We start from the raw sequence: 18,715 nt of genomic DNA, 5'->3' as shown, positions 1-18,715 counted from the left end.
AAAAAGAAAACCACTGCAGAATCACTGCATACCTTCCAGCCAATTCACCTTCTATTGGCTGGAACTCATTATTGTCCTGCATGTCCAGCTTTAGCCAGAGGCTATTTAAGTGATAAGGAGTAGCCCCCGCTTGGTCTGGCCGTATCAGAAAATGCATGTGGGGCTGTAAGTACGCTGGAATGTTTGGTTGCAAGGTAGTCAGCTAGAGAATTTAGAATATGCACATATTAATGCTTCAGATTTTTGTGGCAAGGAAAATGTAAAATTGAAAACATTGTGAGGGGCACCTGGGTGGTTCAGTCAGTTGAGCATCCAACTCTTGATTTCAGCCTAGGTCGTGATCCCAGGGTCCGGGGAGTGAGCCTGAGTTGGACTTAAGATTCTCTCTCTCTCTCTGGGGTAGCCGGGTGGCTCGTTTGGTTAAGTGTCCGACTCTTGATCTTGGAAAAGGTTGTGATCTCAACAGTTGTTGATCAAGGCCCCACATCAGCTCTGAGCACTGACAGCTCAGCCTGCTTGGGATTCTCGCTCTCCCTCTCTCTCTCTGCCCATCCTGCTCGCTTTCTGTCTCTCTCAAAATAAATAAATAAACTTAAAAAAATTTTTCTCTCTCTCTCTCCCCTTTCTGCCCCTGTCCCCGGCTCACATGAATTCTCTCTCAAAACAAACAAACAAACAAACAAACAAAAAAATAATAAAGGTGAAATTGAAAATCATTAAAAAAAAAAAGAAAGAAAATAATTGTGAAATGAATCACAGGCCCAGGATGCACCTCACTTTGCTGATGTAGATGAAGACTCTGATATTTTGAGGACTGTACTTTTATTAAAAACCATATATATTAAGTCTAGAAACTGTAGCCTATTTAATAAAGTTTTGATAAGCTTTGATAAAATATTTGGTAAAATCACAATGGTACAGCAATAGGGACTCACTAGGGTTCTTACAGAAGAAGCAGTTCCAGGCACCTGAGTGGCTCAGTTGGTTAAGCATCCGACTTCAGCTCAGGTCATGGTGTCACAGTTTGCGAGTTCGAGTCCCACGTTGGGCTCTGTGCTGATAGCCTGGAGCCCGCTTCTGATTCTGTGTCTCCCTCTCTCTCTACCCCTTGCCAGCTCACACTCTGTTTCTCTCTCTCTCAAAAATAAACATTAAAAAAAAAGAAAAGAAGAAGCAGTTCCGTGTTTTCAGACTGTGATTTCGTGTTTTGAGGCATAAAGAAAACAGCGCTGGAAAAGCAGGACTGTGATTTCTAGCAGGGTCACCTGGCAGATGGAACCATCAAAGCAGACCAGGTGTTCTGTTATGGCCTCTGTATCTCTGATTTGTGTGACATTCCCTGGGTCAGTGACAGTCACTATGGGATGGCTCTGTCTTCTTCAGGTTTTACTACTTCAGGAGGTTCATTGTGAATATATTTGTTCATTGTTAGTAAAAAACAGTATCTTTAACTCTTAAATGTTTGTGGGCTGGAAGCAGACACCTAACACAGATCTACAGGCTTTCACAACTGTCCCCTTTTGTTTTCATAATGGTCATCTGTGACTGAGGGCCTGACATCCTGGACCCTATGTTGCCTGCATGCCTGACACTTTTAGGGACCTTCAGGCTTGGACCGGACATCTGGAATGCATCAATAATGTTCTAGTCTAAGAAGTCTTGTCACAGTAAGCTACACCCAAAAGGGCAAATTCCACATGTACATTAGAGACAGGAAGTCCAGTATTTTTTAGCTTAGCACTTAAACCTCAGATTTATTTGCCTCTGAATGTCCCCGGCCATTTCCCCACATTTACTACCCTCAGCTAAAGCCCTGAACTTTGGGTCCACTTGGGCCTCTATCTTTGATCTAAGAAATTCCACCTTCTCTCAACCCCCCACCCTGCTCTCTCCCTTCATTGTTTTCCTCACTCCACCTCAGGCAGAATAGTTTTCTTTCTGAGCGTTTGACTTGCAGCACAAAAAGGCCCTTATTGTTTGGTCCTTAATTTATCCTGAGGTTCAGGCTGAGCTTCCCAAGCTGTCACTTCCTCATTTATCCTCTGTTTGCTTTTCTAAATCACTGTCTTTCCTGCTTGTTACTCTTCTCTCTGTCCTGAATAACTGGATCCATCCCATCTGGCATCAGCGACGGGGTCTACTTTGACCATTCTCCTGGTTTTTATATCCATTTAATCACAAATAAAAAATGTACTTAAAATGTATAAGTTGACTCGTGCTCATAGCAGAAATGAGTTCACTCTGTACATAGAGGGTAGGTGAGAATTTGCTTTACCAAATTTAACCCCCTGAAGTGGTGAAATCGTTACGGAACCAGGCTGGAACACTGGAGGTAAAACCAAGCGGCACTCGGAGATCTTGGTGGATTGGAGATTTATTTTACACCGATGGGCTCAGAGGAGACTGATTCTCCAAAGGTCTGAGCGCCGAATGCAAGTGGGGAGGGTAATTTACAGTTGTCAGCTTCCATATCTGTGGGGGTTTTCGAGTGCATAGCAAACAAAGGAAGAAGAACCCAAAGGAGGGGTCTCTAAGCTAGAGACCAGAGTCTGTTTTAGCCCCGTTGGCCATCTTTGCTGTACTTTATTTACTTCTCCAACATTCCCCCCCTTTGATGCCTTAAAAAAAAAACAAAAAAAAAAAACCTTTAGTAGGCATCACCTTTCAGTTTTACAGGTTGATACTCTCGGAGGGCTAAGATATGTGCAGTAGTTTGGCGAGCAACAGTGTTTTCAATAAAACGTACCACAGCATTCAGTATACAAGGGCCGATGGATACAAGTAAAATTATGGAGAGGAGGGGCCCCACCAGGGCAGGAAGCCAGGATGCCCAATCTGTGACATCCCATCCTTTCCATTGATTGATACTTTCCTGTTGTCTACATTGAATTCTTTCCTTGAGTTCCTTAATCTTAGTTGTAACTATTCTTGACTGGTTTACGAAATAGCAACATTCCTCCCGCCAGAAAGATGCAAGACCCTCCTTTTTCTAAAGTGAGGAGGTTGAGGGTTCAACTGTGTTGGAGGGTCACTGCCGCTAGAGAGTTTATTTGGTTTTGTAAGGTTGCCAGAGAATCTGCCACCCGTTCCATGTCTTCATTTAGCTCTTGAGATAGTCTGTGGAATAGTCCTATGGATGAACCTATGCCCCCTATTCCGGTTCTTATTCCTGTCACAATTCCTGCTACTATCAGAAAGGGTAGCAGGATTGCCTGTTTAGTCCGGGACTTGGGGTAAAGTTTGTTAGGAGCTGATCTTCAGTGTACACGGATATCTCTGGGGTTAGGAAGACAGAATAACATATCTGAGTCCAGTTGGCCTCTAAGCATCGGTAGGCTGAATTAGAACACAGATAGAACACCCCAGGGGTTGAACACAGGGTTGCATTCCTCTTTAAGGTTATATTTCTTCTGCATAGAGTGGTAACATTCATACCTTCAGGGACGTACAGATTAGATTGTCAGCATTAGTGAGAGGGACCCCAGTGGCCAGGGGTCCAATTAAGACAGAGGTGTTGGTTTTGAGATTTTCAGGAGCTTCCCAGGACAAAGGGATAGGAATGGCTAAGTAAGCCCTACTGCTGAGGGGCAAGCACATCCAGCAGGTTTGGGTGTGATTATCTATTTTATGGAGGACTTGTAGTGTAGTGTTGGCCCAAGGCTGGAGTGGGGAATTGCTAAGCATCTGATTGAGGGCTGAAAGGTTCAACCTTGGTAGGCTGCTGGGGGGTGGTTGCCTTTATGGCTTGTATTACCCTATCCTGGGTATCCTTTATAGCTTTTTGAAGCGCCCTGTCTTGCACCCCTCCCTGTCCAAGATCCCCCATTGAGGAAGGTAAGTGTAGCAAGCTCGCTTCCCTCTCTGGAGGCCCTTGTGACATGGGATCCTGACATTTCAGGTTATCTCTATGGTCCAATTCTTAGCCCTTGGGGCACCGAGGGACTGACAGAGTGGGTGTTTTTCCCTTGTAGCAATCTTTGTGGAGGGAGGTGAAAGCGCTGAACGCTCTTGACCCCCTTATTGTCATATAACAATCCTGGGGGCAAAGTGGGTAAGCGGCCATTGTGAGGGTGAGAGAGGTTATCATAATATACAGGCAATATTTAATAATCCTCCCGTCCAGAGGAGGTATGTGAGACCCAGCATGCATCTTTGGTCCCATGTCCAGCTTGTTGGTGCAGTCTCTGTCAGCCCAACAGTAAGAAGTAAAATCAGGGCTATGGCACCAGTAAGGGGCAAGGGCTGGCAGAGTTGCATCCAAACCCCTAGGCTAGGTTCACGCGTTGATTCCTCAGGCTTCTGCTGTGCGCATGTCAGCCAGCTTCCGGGGTGTGGCTGGAGCAGGGCTGGAGGTCTCAGGGGCCAGTTTCCCTTTTGAGGGTCAGTTTAAGCGGGTTGACTAGATCTGGATCACTTTGCCAGATTGTGGGTTCTTCTGAGTTGGGCTTCTTAACTCTGGAGTGATGGACCTATGGGGGTGATACCTGAAACTTTAAGGGCTGTAGGAGTTGTTAGAATAACAGTATGCAGCCCAGTCCACCATGGTCTAAGGGGTTCCCTCTTCCAATCTTTGACCCACACAGAGTGTCCTGGCTGAAAGGGGTGAACGGGGGTCCCTAAGGAAATTGGGGCCCTCTCTGTGGTGTATCTTTGTAACTTGTTTAGGACTGCCCCCAAGGTCTGAAGCTGTTCTCTTATTCCTTTGTCTCCAATCTGGTGTAGGTCTCCTAGGAGTTTTCCTGAACATGGGTGGGGGGGGAGCCTATATAATAACTCAAAAGGGGAGAATCCTAGTGCTCCAGGCATGCATCGGGCACACAGGAGGGCCAGCAGTAGTAAATCTGGACATGGGAGATTAGTCTCTTGGTGGAACTTAGCGAGGGTTTCCTTGAGGGTGCGATTCATCCGCTCTACGTTCCCTGAGCTCTGGGGTTGGTAAGCAGTGTGCAGTTTCCAGGTAATGTTGAGGGACTTTGTCAGGGTTTGTATAATGTCTGCCACAAGTGCAGGTCCGTTATCACTGTGTATGGTTAAGGGTGGACCAAACTGAGGCACAATCTCCCGTAGAAGGGCTTTGGCCACCTCGCGACTTCATTCCATTCTGGTGGAGAATGTTTCGACCCATCCCGAATGTGTGCAGATTATTACAAGAAGGTACCTGAACCCTTTATTTGGTTGTATGTCGGTAAATTCCACCTCCAAGTCTTCAAAAGGGGCGGCCCCTATCCTTTGCCTGCCAGGCGGGGGCCGTGGGGCAGACCAAGCATTGTTTTTGGCACACGTTACGCATTGTTCACCAACAGCTGGGCATAATGCTGGCAGCTGGCTGATACAGTAGTTCTTTTTGAGGAGGGCCTCTAGTGCAGTTTTCCCTAGGTGCGTGAGTTGGTGATACTCCTTCACTAGTGTTTTCCCATAGACGACGGGACAAAGATGTGCCCATTTGGCATGACCCACCATCCCTCTTTGCTTAGTGTGCCCCCTTCTGTTGAGGCCCAGCTTCTTTCTTCGTTTGTGTACAGGGGCGGGGAGGATTCCCTCTGGGGCGCAAGAGTCATAGTGTTGGTAGGAGCTTTGCCTGGGTCACCACAGGCGGCCACTCTGGCTGTTTTGTCGGCCAGGCGATTTCCTTGAGTTACGGGGTCGTCTCCTTTCTGATGTCCCTTACAGTGTAGGATAGCCACCTTGTCTGGCAGCCATACAGCCTCAAGAAGCTCTAGTATTTCTTCCTTGGTTTTGATAGTAAGAAGTACTATCTTTCTGCAGTAAGGAGGCCTCTTTCTTTATAGATGACCCCGTGTACATGCACAGTAGCAAAGGCATACCAGGAATCAGAGTAGATGTTAACCTGTTTACCTTTGCTAAGGATGAGGGCTCAGGTTAAGGCATACAGTTCAGCGCATTGTGCTGACCATCCTTCCGGCAAGGCCTTGGCTTCCAGAACTTCGGTGGTTGTGGTTACCGCATATCCTGCTCTTCGGCTGCCCTCTTGTAAATAGATGCTCCCATCGCTGAACAGGGTGATCTCCGGGCTTGTTATAGCCTGGTCTTGGAGGTCCAGGCGGCTGGCGTAGACTTCATCCACTACTTCGGAAGAGTCATGGTTGGGTCCTCCCTCCTCCGTGGGAAGGAAGGTGGCCGGGTTTAGTGTTCTTACTGTTTCGAGAGTGACCCTTGGGTTTTCATAGAGAAGGCCTTGGTATTGTGTCAGCCGAGCATTGGAGAGGAAACGATATCCTTGGGTGCTCACATGACCACATATGGGACCTTAACATTAGGTGTTTGTCCCAGCGTGAGTTTGTCTGCCTCCTTGATGAGCAGGACTGTGGCTGCCAGCGCTCTGAGGCACAGTGGCCATCCTGCAGCCACAGGATCAAGTGTTTTTGACAGGTAGGCCACTGGCCATTGCCAAGGCCCCATGCTCTGAGTGAGCACTCCAAGGGCTATTTTGTCCTTTTCTGTATGAAGAGGTTAAAGGGCCTTTCTGTGTCAGGCAAATCCAGGGCTGGGCTCATCCCAGAGCCAACTTTATTTCTGTGAAAGCAGCCCTTGCCTACTCAGTCCCTGCAAGGGGCTCCCGGTCTGGCCCTCTCAACAGTCATAGAGGGGCCTCGCTATGGCTGAGAATCCAGGAATCCAAATGCGACAGAACCCTGTGGCCCCTAAAAATTCATGCAAGCCTTGTTTTGTTTGGGGCTGTGGCAGTGTGGTGATAACTTTCTTCCTTTCCGGTCCTAGTTCTCTTTTTCCTTTTGTGAGGAAGAAGCCTAAGTATCGGACCTGCTGCTGACAAATCTGTGCCTTCTTCCAAGAGGTCCCATACCCCGAGTAGGACAGGAGCTGCAGGAGGGGAAGGCCTTGGTACCTTTCTTACAGTCTTCTTGGGTGTCGCTGGCAAGGAGGAGGTCATTTACATATTGGAGAAGGACACACCCTGTGGTTTCCCTCGGAAAGTCGGCGAGGTCTGCAGCTACTGCTTCCCCAAAAAGAGTGGGCGAGTTCTTGAAACCTTGGGGAAGTCGTATGGTCAGCTGCATCTGGCGCCCTGTAACGGGCTCAGTCCATTCAAAGGCAAACAATGGTTGACTTTGAGGAGCCAGGCGGAGGCAGAAGAAAGCATCCTTTAGGTCGAGGCATATAAACCATCTGGCTGACCCCAGAATTTGGCTGAGGAGAGTATACGGGTTCAGAACCACTGGGTGTAAGGAAACAGTCACATTGTTAATGGCCCTCAAATCCTGTACTGGTCGGTATCCTCCTCCTGGCTTCTTGGCTGGCAAGAATGGGGTATTCCAAGCTGATTGGCAATCAGTTAGGATACCTGCTTCTCTGAACTTGGTCAGGTGCTCTTGTATACCCATTCTAGCCTCGAGTGGAAGGGGGTACTGCCTTTGTCTCTGAGGTTGGGCTCCAGGAATCAGGTCAACAATGATGGGGGCCTGACTCCAAGCTAGTCCAGGTGGGTTATCTTCAGCCCATACAGAAGGGAATGTAAGCCTGAATTCTGAGGGGCTACGGGATAAGTCCTGGGCGCAGAAGAGTCTCCATTCTTCTTCCCTTGGCAGGGTAATCGCCAAGACCAGGCTTTTCTTCTGCCTTGGGTTTAATTGGAGGCTAGTGTGTCCAGTGGGTTCAAAAGTTATCTGGGCCCCAAGTTTGGAGAGCAGATCCCGGCCCAGGAGAGGAATTGGGCAGTCGGGTAAGTAGAGGAATTCATGCCGGACCTTGTGACCCCCAAGTTCACACTGTTGAGCTTGACAGAAGGGCTGCTGCATCGCCCGTGTCCCAGTAGCCCCAAGTATGGTTGCCGTCTTTTGGCTTAAGGGCGCCACTGGGGAAGTAACAACGGAGTATTCAGCCCCAGTGTCAACCATGAAAGTTATTGTTCGGCCCCTACCTTCATTTCGATCGTGGGCTCATGGGGGCCAAGAGAGAAAGAGCCCGGTCCCCCTCAGTCCGATTCTACCCCAGCCAGACCAACAAGGTTCTCGCCTCGAGGTTCTTCCCAATATGGCTGGGTTTTGAGGGCCCCTTCCGATTTGGACATTCATTCTTCAGTGTCCCTGCTCTTTGCAGTATGCACATTGGTCCCTTGCTAAGGGGGCTCTGGCCTTCCCCCCTTTGGGTGGTTGGGGTCTTCTCATCTTTGCCGCGTCTGTTTCTTTTAGTGCTGTGAGAAGGGTGGCCTTCTTTTTTAGTCTTCTCTCTGCTTCTCTTTTGGCTGCAACTTCTCGGTTCATGAAAACTTTATTGGCGACCTCTATCAGCTGAGTGATATTCATCCCAACAAAGCCCTCCAACTTCTGGAGTTTTCTTCTGATGTCTGGGGCAGCCTGTGCCACAAAAGAGGTATTTACCATCTGTTGACTTTCTGGTGCCTCGGGGTCAAACAAGGTATATACACGGTATGCTTCACATAATCTTTCATAGTAGTCTCCGGGAGACTCCCCAGGGTGCTGCGGGACTGATGATATTTTCGTCTTGTTCATGGGCTTTCTGGCTCCAGCTAAGGCTCCCCAGAGGAAGGCTTCCTGGTATCATCAGATGTGGGCCTGTCCTTCTTCTGTGGTGAAATCCCTTGTTGGGCGTTCTTCAGGTGTGGCAGCTTGAGCCCAGACAGCAGGGTCATTAATCCCTGGAGGTGCATGATCTTCTAGGTACTGTCGTGTTTCTCTTATCCTTCATCTTTCTTCTGTATTAAGCAGAGTACGGAGTAACTGTTGACAGTCTTCCCAAGTTGGTCAGTGGGTCTGGAAGAGGGACTCCATCAAGTTGACCATTGCTTGTGGCTTTTCAGAGTATGATGGAGTGTTGTGTTTCCAGTTGAGGAGGTCGGTTGTGGAGAAAGGTTGATAATAATACATCATGGAACGGCTGGGCTGGACTGCGCTATTCCATCCTCATTCTGTCTTTCGGGCTCTCATGTCTCCCTTACAGGCATTTGGAGAGCGTTAGGTCTGGGTCTGGGGTGCAGTCTGGCTGCTGGCCCTTGTGGGGGAGGGTTCTCCAGGTCTGAGAGGGACGGGGAGATGGGTGGTGCCACGGCTGTGGCGACTGTGGTGGTGGTGACGGTGACTGCGGTGGCAGGGACTTCGGTGGCAGTGGTGTGGCGACTGTGGCCCTGGTGGAGAGACAGATGGGGGAGGAGTTTCAGGCTCAGGGGGAGGGGGGAAGGAGCTTGGCAAGTCATAAGGAGGTGGAAAGACAATATCTTCCTCCGCATCTCTTTTAAATATTAGAGGAGCGGTGGGTCACTTCTTTGGCTCCCTGGGTGAGCCTCCAGGTAAAGTGGCTAAAAACCTTTGCCTGGCTCTGTTTGCTAACGATGAATCACACCCAAGGCGAGGGATTTCGGGCAATTTCAAGCCAGGAGTCGATGTATGGAAATTGATCAGGGTGGCCTGGGTTCCCAGTGACTATTAGCCAAACCCGCTGCATTATTTGAGCATCTAATGTCCCTTCGGGGGACCATCCTACATTGAATATGGGCCATTCTAGTTCACAAAAGGTCCTTAACTTCCTGGGTGTCATTTTCACCCCATAATCACCTGAAAATCCCTTTTTAAAATTTTTGAGCATGACCTTTAAAATCGTAGGCTTACTCTGTTTTGTTCCCATTATTAATTTCTTTCTCGTGTTCGGTGTCGCAAAGACAAGAGGAGGGTATCCCCTCGGATGAGAGGACCAATCAGATACTTCTCTCTGGTCGCATTCCTGAGGGAAACTTTAGGTGAGGTTTGGCTGTAGCGGACTCAGCTTTGTGACTTGCAATCGGAATCTGAGCCAATACCGCCCTGGACCTTATATGCTCACCACGCACAGGAGAGCACATTTAGACTCCGTAGACTCTTGGGGACCTTAAGGGTGCCTGTCCATGGAGCCACAAACTCGAACTCAACTGGCAAGCCTGGCTGAGCCACACATTCACACACACACACACACACACACACACACACACACCAGAGTCTATTACATTCCCTCCCACAAAAATTCTCTACCTGTGAGACCTGTTAAGGCTTCCAAGGATTGATCAGGTCCCCCTTCCACCCTTTTGGGTGGGCCTGACTTCTTTGGGGCGCCGGCCTTACCGGTTCCGATGTCGGGTCCAGGTCCTCATCTACCAGGTCTGAGTCCGGTGGGAACAACAGAGTGGGGCCAGCCCGAGGCAACTGAGAAGGAGACTGCCGAAATTCAGGCAGGGCGCACCTTCTCCCTTGCGATCCCTCACTCCATCACCGCCTTGCTGTTTTCCCAAATAGGTGGCAACAATGAGCCAGCACGGTTGGGTGTCCTGGTCAGGGAACCAAGTATGTTATGGAACCAGACTGGAACGCTGGCGGAAAAACCAAGCAGCACTCGGAGATCTTGGTGGATTGGAGATTTATTTAACACTGGTGGGCTCAGAGGAAACTGTTTCTCCACAGTCTGAGCCTGGAATGCAAGTGGGGAGGGTAATTTATAGCTGACAGCCTCCATATCTGGGGGGTTTTGCGTGCACAGCAAACAAAAGAAGAAGAACCCGGAGGAGGGGTCTCTAAGCTAGAGACCAGAGTCTGTTTTAGTCCTGTTGGCCATTTTGGCATACTTATTTACTTCTCCAACAACATCAGTCAGGGAGCCTCCTTTACATCGGGTCATGTGGGATCCTTAAGTCAGCCACACATGTGGTCTACCTCTGAGCCACTGGGCTGTTCAACTTGCTACTGCTGTTGGAAAACCCTAGTAATTAAGTGATTGAGTCACAAGAATGTACCTGCAGCGGGGGACTCTGCTTCAGGCGGGGTACGAAGCTGGGTGATTGTGGCTTCAGGGTATGAAGCCCAGCTGCCTGGGGTTGAATCCCAGCCTGGCTGTGTACTAGGTAAGTTACTGCATCCGTCTGTGCCTCCCTGCCCTCTGTGAAATGTGCCACATGACTATGTTGACCTACAGGGTGGCTATGGGAATTAAATGCATTAATATACACAGAGAGCTTGGGCGGGGGCCTGGCACAGAACGGGCACGTGTCGACATTATCTCGTCCAGGGCCATCCTATCTTCTACAGAGATCCTGAACTGTCAGGATCACACATCTTGTCAGTTGTGGATCCTGGACCAAGAAGTCCGATCGGCTGTGTAGCAGTTTTCAAAGTTCCTGGCCTTAGGACCCTTTATAGTCTTAAAAAGTATTGACATCAAAAAGCTTCTACATTCCTGGGGTATGTCTCTTGATATGTTTTATACTATTGATATAAATTGAAACAAAAATTTTAGATATCACTACTGTCAACCAAAATGCCACTTTTAATGAAAAGTAATTATTTTCCAAAACAAAAACAGCAGAATGGCATTGCTTTGCAGTTTTGCAAATCTGTTTAACATTTGGCTTAATGGACAGCACTGGATTCCCCTCTCTGCTTCTGCATTCTGTCCGTGCAGTGTGTTTATTTTAGTTGAATTAAAAAAGCCCAGCCTTGTCACTCCAGACAGGATTCTTGGTCATGGAGAAGTTATGATCATAGCACCTTCTTCACCCAGGGTTCGCTGGGTGTTGAATGAGTAATGTGAAAGAAGAGTGGAAGGTCCTAGTGGAAGGAGTGGAAGGGAATGGAATGCTGTGTGGCAAGAACTAGGGCCAGTGTTGTGGTGGATGTGGGGACAGGCCTGAAAGTATCAACAAAGTGAGACTCGGGGAGAGAGGCCAGAAGTGACTGCAGACGGGCCCTATGGCACAGGACTTAGAAACCAGCACTGTGAGCTCAAAGGAAGCAACTACGGAGGAGCCGGAAGGAAGAGCGATGCTCCCTCCACAGCAGATTGCACTACTGCTCCTGTGAGATAAAGCCACTTCTATTCAGCAGTGGTACGTGAAGTTCCATTGGTAATTCTTATAATGTGGGGATTGAACTGTAGAAAGGCAAAAGAGAAGGTAAAACTATGTACTGTTTGGATTAAGCATAAATCCACTTGCAAGCAATTGCAAAAGCTAAAGTTGGGGGGAAAAATCTCGAAATACGTTCTTGCAAAACTCTTGTATGATTAGCTTCTTTCTTCAGCCTCCCCACCCCTTCTAAAGAAAGGCGATTTTATTTCCTTCTAAGTCTGGTCACACGTTGCCACTCTGAATTTCCATCTCCAGTTTGGCAGAGGCCCAGGGACAGCCTCGTAGCAAGTCACTTCAGCCAGTACTGTGCTTGCAGCTGAGTGAGGAACAACTCTGAGCCATCCAAGAGGGTCCACAGAACTGGGTGTTAAATGTTCTCCAGATTTGCCGGCCTCGCTGGGTGGCTGCTCTCTGCCATCGGAAGTCAGAAATGGTTTCTCCAGGGGCCAACCCGTTTAGTTTTATAAATTCTATCCATGTCCCCCTGCTCTGGATTTATCAGAAGAGATGAGCATTCAGATCGTTGGGGGATGTTTGGGAATCCTTTTTTTTGGGGCTTGCTGGAAAGACTGCTTTGGCAGATGGGCTATAAAGATCTTTAATTCAGAATGCAGAATGACCTCTTCATGGTAAAGGATGCTTTCTTCATTGGGGGCGTTCCTGTGTTTTTCCTTTCCACAGCCTGTAACGTCTCCGGCTTCTCACCCGCCTTGAGGTGACTAAGCAGGTTGGGTCTCCTTTGTGGCCCCCTGTTTCTAACGTACTGCTGGCCAGAACGTGCTGAGTCTTGCCCATGCAAGGGTGGGGGGTTTGAATGAAAGGCCGTGGTCCCCTGGCATTTCAGAGGCCACCCCACCAAGCGTATGTCTTTAATCCTAGGCTCTGTCAACAAGGATGGCAGCAATCCTCACGTTAAACCCTAACCCTACAATTTAAGGCGTGTGCTCCTACCTCCCTGCCTCCAGGTGGTGGTCTTCCGAAAGCATCCAAGAGCCTATTGGTTTTCAGCTCAAACTGAATTAAAGTGACAACTGTGACCACAACTATGACCAGGCTTCTAGAGTCTTCATCTCTTGTCCTAATAATAAGCACAAAATCTTATCGGAAAGGCTAAACATTCAAGATGCTCTTCCCAGAGACAAATCTTTCTCTGTAACTTCCAAACAGGACATGAATATTATCATGTAGGGTTCTTGAAGCCATTTTTAATGGAGCAGATTTCTACCTGTGGAGTTACACCATTGGAGCAAGAGATGGTAGCTACCAAGTGAGCTTTCTATTTTTTGTGTCTCTTTTCCTACACAATTTCTGTCTTTTTTCTCCTCTTCCCTCCCGCCTACCCACTTTGCTCCTACCTTTTTTATAATCCCTTTACACATGCTGAATTTTTACTATTTATTTATAATTTACATCCTGCTTATTTATGCAAACTATGTGAGGTTACTTACAATATTATAACACAGGAGTCAGGAGAGCAAAGAGAAAAAAACTAGAGAGGGAGAGAGCGCTGTAGCAGGAATCTGAGATGTTTTGCACAGTTGAGCACTAAAGTTGGATGTATGCCTTCTTCTAGAGGGAAAAACAGCGCGATGTGTCAGGTTATGGAGTTCCTTTTAAAACCAGATGGACACGTGGGTTTTTCTTATGTGTGTCATATTTCCGTGCCAGGCAATTCCCTGTTTCTCCAGGACGAGGCTCTACTTATCGCTGCTGTCACCCCCTCCCCATCCCACAAGCACCTTGAGCTCTGCACAAAACCCATAGGAAGATGACTGGCAGACCCACGGCTTCCAGCTGGTGGGAAGAAGCTGAACCCTTTGCTTTCTTCCTGAAAGTTGACTTTATTAGAGTTGGTCCAAAGGCGACAGAGGCCACTTGGGGCTGGCCTCTGAGTCAGGACTTAGCCCAGACTTTTATCCTGGAGACCTGAGCATGACCAGATGGACCTCTGGTGGGCAAAATCAAAGGGGATGTCCTCCGAGTAACTTCCTCAGCCCAGGGAAGCGAAACCTACCTTTCAGCCGGGACTGGGAATCTGTTTCTTGAGAGAGCCTGGGTTAGGGGTCATGTCTGAGCTGCCTCAAAATCCCAAGTGCTGGCAAGTGCAAAGGTGTTCGAGTACTCCTTAGGAATGAGAAAATGCATTCCGTTCCTCTATCACCAGTGTCAATAGATACAGGACTTTTGGAAGAGACTGTGGTCAGGGCTAAATGCTTAAATCAAAAGCAGTAAATAGGAGCTGTGCTGTCTGATACACTAGCCACTAGCCACATGTGGCCACTGAGACTTGAAATGTGGCCAAGTCCAAACTGAGATGTGGTCAAAACGTAAAATATACACCACATTGCAAACACTGTGGGAAAAAAATTGAAGTATCTCAATAGTGATATTGTAATGTAAGATAGCTCAACCTGTAATAATGATTACACGTTGAAATGACAATGTATTGAATTTATTGGGTTAAATGAACTATATTATTAAAACTCATTTGACTTCTTTCTTCCCGCTTTTTAATGGAGCCACTTGAAAATTTAAAATTAAATATGTGGCTCACATGGTATTTATATTGGGCAGCTCAGGTCTGAATATCTAGAATATTCATCTAAATATCTAAATACTCTAGATATTCTAAATATGAAAACATTTTTTGAGGAGTGTATTTCCACTGTGTTCCCTAACGCCTATGTTCTCTCTCTTGTTCTTTTTCAACAGATACGGCTCTCCACGCAGCATGTCAAGGACTACATTAATCACCAATTCCTATATATTTTTTTTCCCTCCTACACAAAATTTCCATTTTCTTTTACATTTGTTTACCCCAGCCATCTGCAGTACACCAGTTTCAGATATTTGAGCTGTGTAGAATTTCTGTGTGTAGAGGTGTGTGCTTGGACTTTTCCTGAGAAATCTGAAGGGGACACTAACAGAAAATCCACTTACCCCTGGGAACCATTGCCAGGACTCGGCTTCGGGGTGCTGGGTGGTCTCTGGGCAGTCCCTGGAGCCTCCTCTCTCCATAGTGCACAGTCCCAGCAAACGCCCTCCATGCCATTCCCTGGGGGGAACATCCAAGTGCCCTGGAGGCGGGGAATCACGCTCCACTGCACCTGTCTGGTCTCCTGTAAAATAAACATATTACTTTATATTTTTAGGGAACAACAACAAAAAAAGTGCTGCTATCAGGTTCAAAATTTTCATTCTGAACACTTTTCCGAAACAAATTACCCCAAAGAAGCATTTTGAATATCCCGGTCACATCTTTGGATCTGTGAAATACACTTTCAGTAGGGCACCTGTTAAAATGCAAAACAAATTTCTTCAAGGCAGAAAAACAATCTGACAGTAGCAATGTAGAATTTGTTCATTCAAACACATCTATGTAAATGTGAAAAGTCATAAAATTCACCTGAGCTGCTTGCTAATGAACGTGCAGCGACTAGTCTCAGCCAGCCCACTTTGAACATCCTTTCTTCAGGAGTGTTGAAAATGCTGCAAAGTTGGGTGATTGGAAATGGGGTGGCCCCCTCCTCGCTTCCTCCTCCCTAACCCTACTGGAGCTCGCATTGGGGATGGCTTCTTCCTGTAGGGAACCATCTTAAGCCTTGAGGGGGTACTGCTGATGAAATCCAGGATCATTCATTCCCACAGTTGAAAAAGGAAGCCCTCCGGCAGGGGAGTAATTGACAAATATTTGTGCCTGTGAATAAGTTGCTGTAAGTTGTTATGTTAACCCTTCATTGCTGATTGTTTTTTTGAGTTTGTTCTGTGGCTTCAAATTGATAGATTTCATCTTCTTAAGCAGAATTAGAAGAACTCGGTATGGATGGATTTTTTTTTTTTTTTTACATTTAACTATTGGTTTATTTAACACATGAATTTAAAGGTGAATCAACTCTTACTTCCAGCTGTGGATTTTAGAATGATTGATTTCCAAGTAGTAAAGTCTTCAGGGAAGCTGACAAAGCTTCAATTAACTTGGTCTTGTGTGCTGCTACTAGTTTTGACAAATTGGAGGGTAAGTCAGTGACGACCAGACTAATCTCAGTGAAAGCATCCATCCTATCTCTGTGCCTGCCCACGATGAGGAAGCTGGCACTGTCCCTGCTGCTGTCACCACAGGAATGAAATGTAGGCCGGGTAGACATGGAGTTTTCTCTTTGCTGTGTGAGTCGTAGTTGAAGTGTGTGTGTGTGTGTGTGTGTGTGTGTGTGTGTAAAGCACTGAGGACTGTGAATTAACTTCCAGACTTTTCTTGTGTAAAATTTCCCTAACACAGCAAAGCTGCTTTGACTTAATTTATTTGTTAAATGTTGCACTTTGTTTATGTGTTTTGGGCTTTTTTTGGGGGGGGGACTAAGGAGAAAGAAGAAGACAAATTCTACTGAAGTATTTATTTCATAAAAATGACAATTTTGCATTCATTTACATTTTAAAAATTCTTCTTTTGATTTTCTTATATTGCCAGTAACTTGCCTGCTATACATGCTCAATGGCTATTTACAGTCTGATAGAAGGGGCTTTGTAGGGCAGGATTTGCAAACCTTATCAGGTAATAACATATGCCATAGATTATAATCTTGCTGTTAATATGTTTGGTTCTGATTTTAGAGGCTGAAGCATTGGTCTTGGAGAGGATTGCCAATTAGTAGTTGAGTGACCCTACTCAACTATCATGCAACTGTATTACTTTATGTTTGGAAATTGGACAAAGGTCAGTAATTCTTTCTGGGGGCTCTCTTGTTAATAGATTATTTTAGATTCTTTCCAAAGTAACTTTTCTGTGGTTACCCCTTTTCTATTTCTCAAGAATCGCTTGGTCCTTTCGTGTTTCAAAAAGAACTACGTGTTTCACTTGTAGTTCCATATTTCTTGATCTCCACAAGGGATTGACAAAATTCACACCACTTTTATTCACAGAGAAAGTTGGCTTTGATGTCTCTTAAAGATAATTCTGCTACTTGCTGATCAGCCAGTCAGTTCACCTAGCTTCAATCTTTATGGACCTCTAAGCTAACTTTCCCACACTGTGACTAAAAGATAGGCAGATTATCGGGGAATACAGTATATTCAAGTGGATCCCTAAATATCACTTGGTATAATAAACTAATATCAGGACCATATTCTCTGTAGGCCACTTTTTTAAAAAGCCACAATGATGCTATTTTCCTTGGTTTTTAAGGTTATTACTCCTTTCCATTTGTACTCTAAATATAAAAACCACACTTCTGAATGGCTGCGCCTATGATTATATTTTTGGTTGTATGCTGCTTTTTGCTAGAGAGAGAGAGAGAGAGAATGTGTGTGTTTCTCCTCTGTGAATAATTTTATATTTCATGCTACTTCTTGAAAGTTTACTTTTTGATGCTATAAGGGAATAGCCAGATGGTTTATACAAATAATCTCTACCTGAAGGATGGTGGATTGTTAAATTAGAGAAATGTTGGTTGGGATATCAAGATTTGTGGTTGCATTTAACTTACCAATTGCATTTTTGTAACATAGTATGTTCCTTCATTGACTGTATTATCAATTCATAAAGTGCTTTTAAGACTTAAAAAGATTTATAGGTGGAGACTAAAATATATTAATGCCAAATGTGTTTTGATAGTTTACTAGACAATTCTGTACAAATGCCTCATCTCTTCAAAAGCTGTACGGTTGGTTTGTTTGAATGGCAGGTAGTAGGGAGAGTAAATGTGGACTCAGACTTTTAAAGGAAATAGTACCATGATTATAAAAAATTAGAATTCATAGTAATATTGGGATAAATGAAGAAAAATGTTTGTCTGGAACGTAGCATCTAGTGACTTTGTGATGCCCTAATTTCACATGAAGAAGGGACATTTCTGTCCAAGGCCAGACCAAGCCATCCCCAAGATTCATGGGAGAATTATCAGTTCTCTTTTCCTAGAGGAATAACTGAAAGCAAATAAAAGTCTTGACAGTCCCCTCTTTGAAGTGTATTTTTTTTTTAGCAGGGCAGGAGACATTGAGAGTCTGGCTACATGACATATTAGGGAAGTTTTTCCCGGGAAGGGAGCTGGGGGAGGATGTCACTTCATTGTCTCACCCTGAGTAGCTTGCGTAAACTAAAGGAATCATCGTAGCCTAAAATGGTTTCATTTAACACTAACAATTTAGACTGTTTAAAAGTATTGAATAAGGGCCAGGTCACTGCTGAAAGAAGCACTGCTCCATGAAGTCTGCTTACACATTTACATATCGTGTACCAATTTTAAATAATTTTCATTGTGTGCAGATACAAGGGGAATAGGGCATCCTGTAGGATTGTACATGTTTAGTGTGTAAGTATGTAATGTGTACTGCAGATGTGTTTTCTCTGGGCTTTATGTCTCTGTACAGTAGCTTTCATTAAAAAAATTTGTGGACAGAATTGTTTTGGTGGTTTGAAGGGGACAATGGCCGCTTATATCAAGTGATGATGCTGTAATATAGTACATGTAACAAAAGATCTGGAAGTAACCCTCCCCTGGCCCGTGGAAAACTTTGGTTATCCTCCAGGTTCTAAAATGAAGATGTATGGATACTCTGGCAGACTGCATGTTGTATAATTTGAAAAATACTAAAAGTGGAAAATAAAATTGAGTTAAACTTTGTCTGGTCTGTTTTTTTTCTTTTGTGAGTCGTCCTAAAGGTATTCTCACCTAAGGCCTCAATGCCAGTGTTAGGAGGAACCATTTTTTGGCCTCAAAAGAACATTTCAGCGAACAGCCTCTCAGACCCAAAGTATGAATAAAGTCAGCACTGACGTTTTTGCCTCTGACTTTGCTCAAATACCTATTTTATTTATTCATTTATTTTATTTTATATTTTACATTTATTTATTTTTGA

General features: G+C 45.7%; 1 protein-coding gene across 1 annotated transcript in view; it reads left to right on the top strand.

Annotated features, from left to right (window-relative positions):
- Positions 1 to 18,479, top strand: part of KIF5C (kinesin family member 5C) — a 162,754-nt gene extending 144,275 nt beyond the window's left edge. The window contains exon 26 of the mRNA XM_058715342.1: positions 14,576 to 18,479. The gene's annotated coding sequence lies outside the window, so the exon portion shown is untranslated. The remainder of the gene's footprint in view (positions 1 to 14,575) is intronic.
- Positions 18,480 to 18,715: the final 236 nt, after the last annotated feature.

Source organism: Neofelis nebulosa, chromosome 2 (assembly GCF_028018385.1).
Source record: "Neofelis nebulosa isolate mNeoNeb1 chromosome 2, mNeoNeb1.pri, whole genome shotgun sequence".
Lineage (NCBI taxonomy): Eukaryota > Metazoa > Chordata > Mammalia > Carnivora > Felidae > Neofelis > Neofelis nebulosa.
The sequence above is the reverse complement of the archived record's forward strand: the minus strand, read 5'-3'. Positions and strand labels throughout refer to the sequence as shown.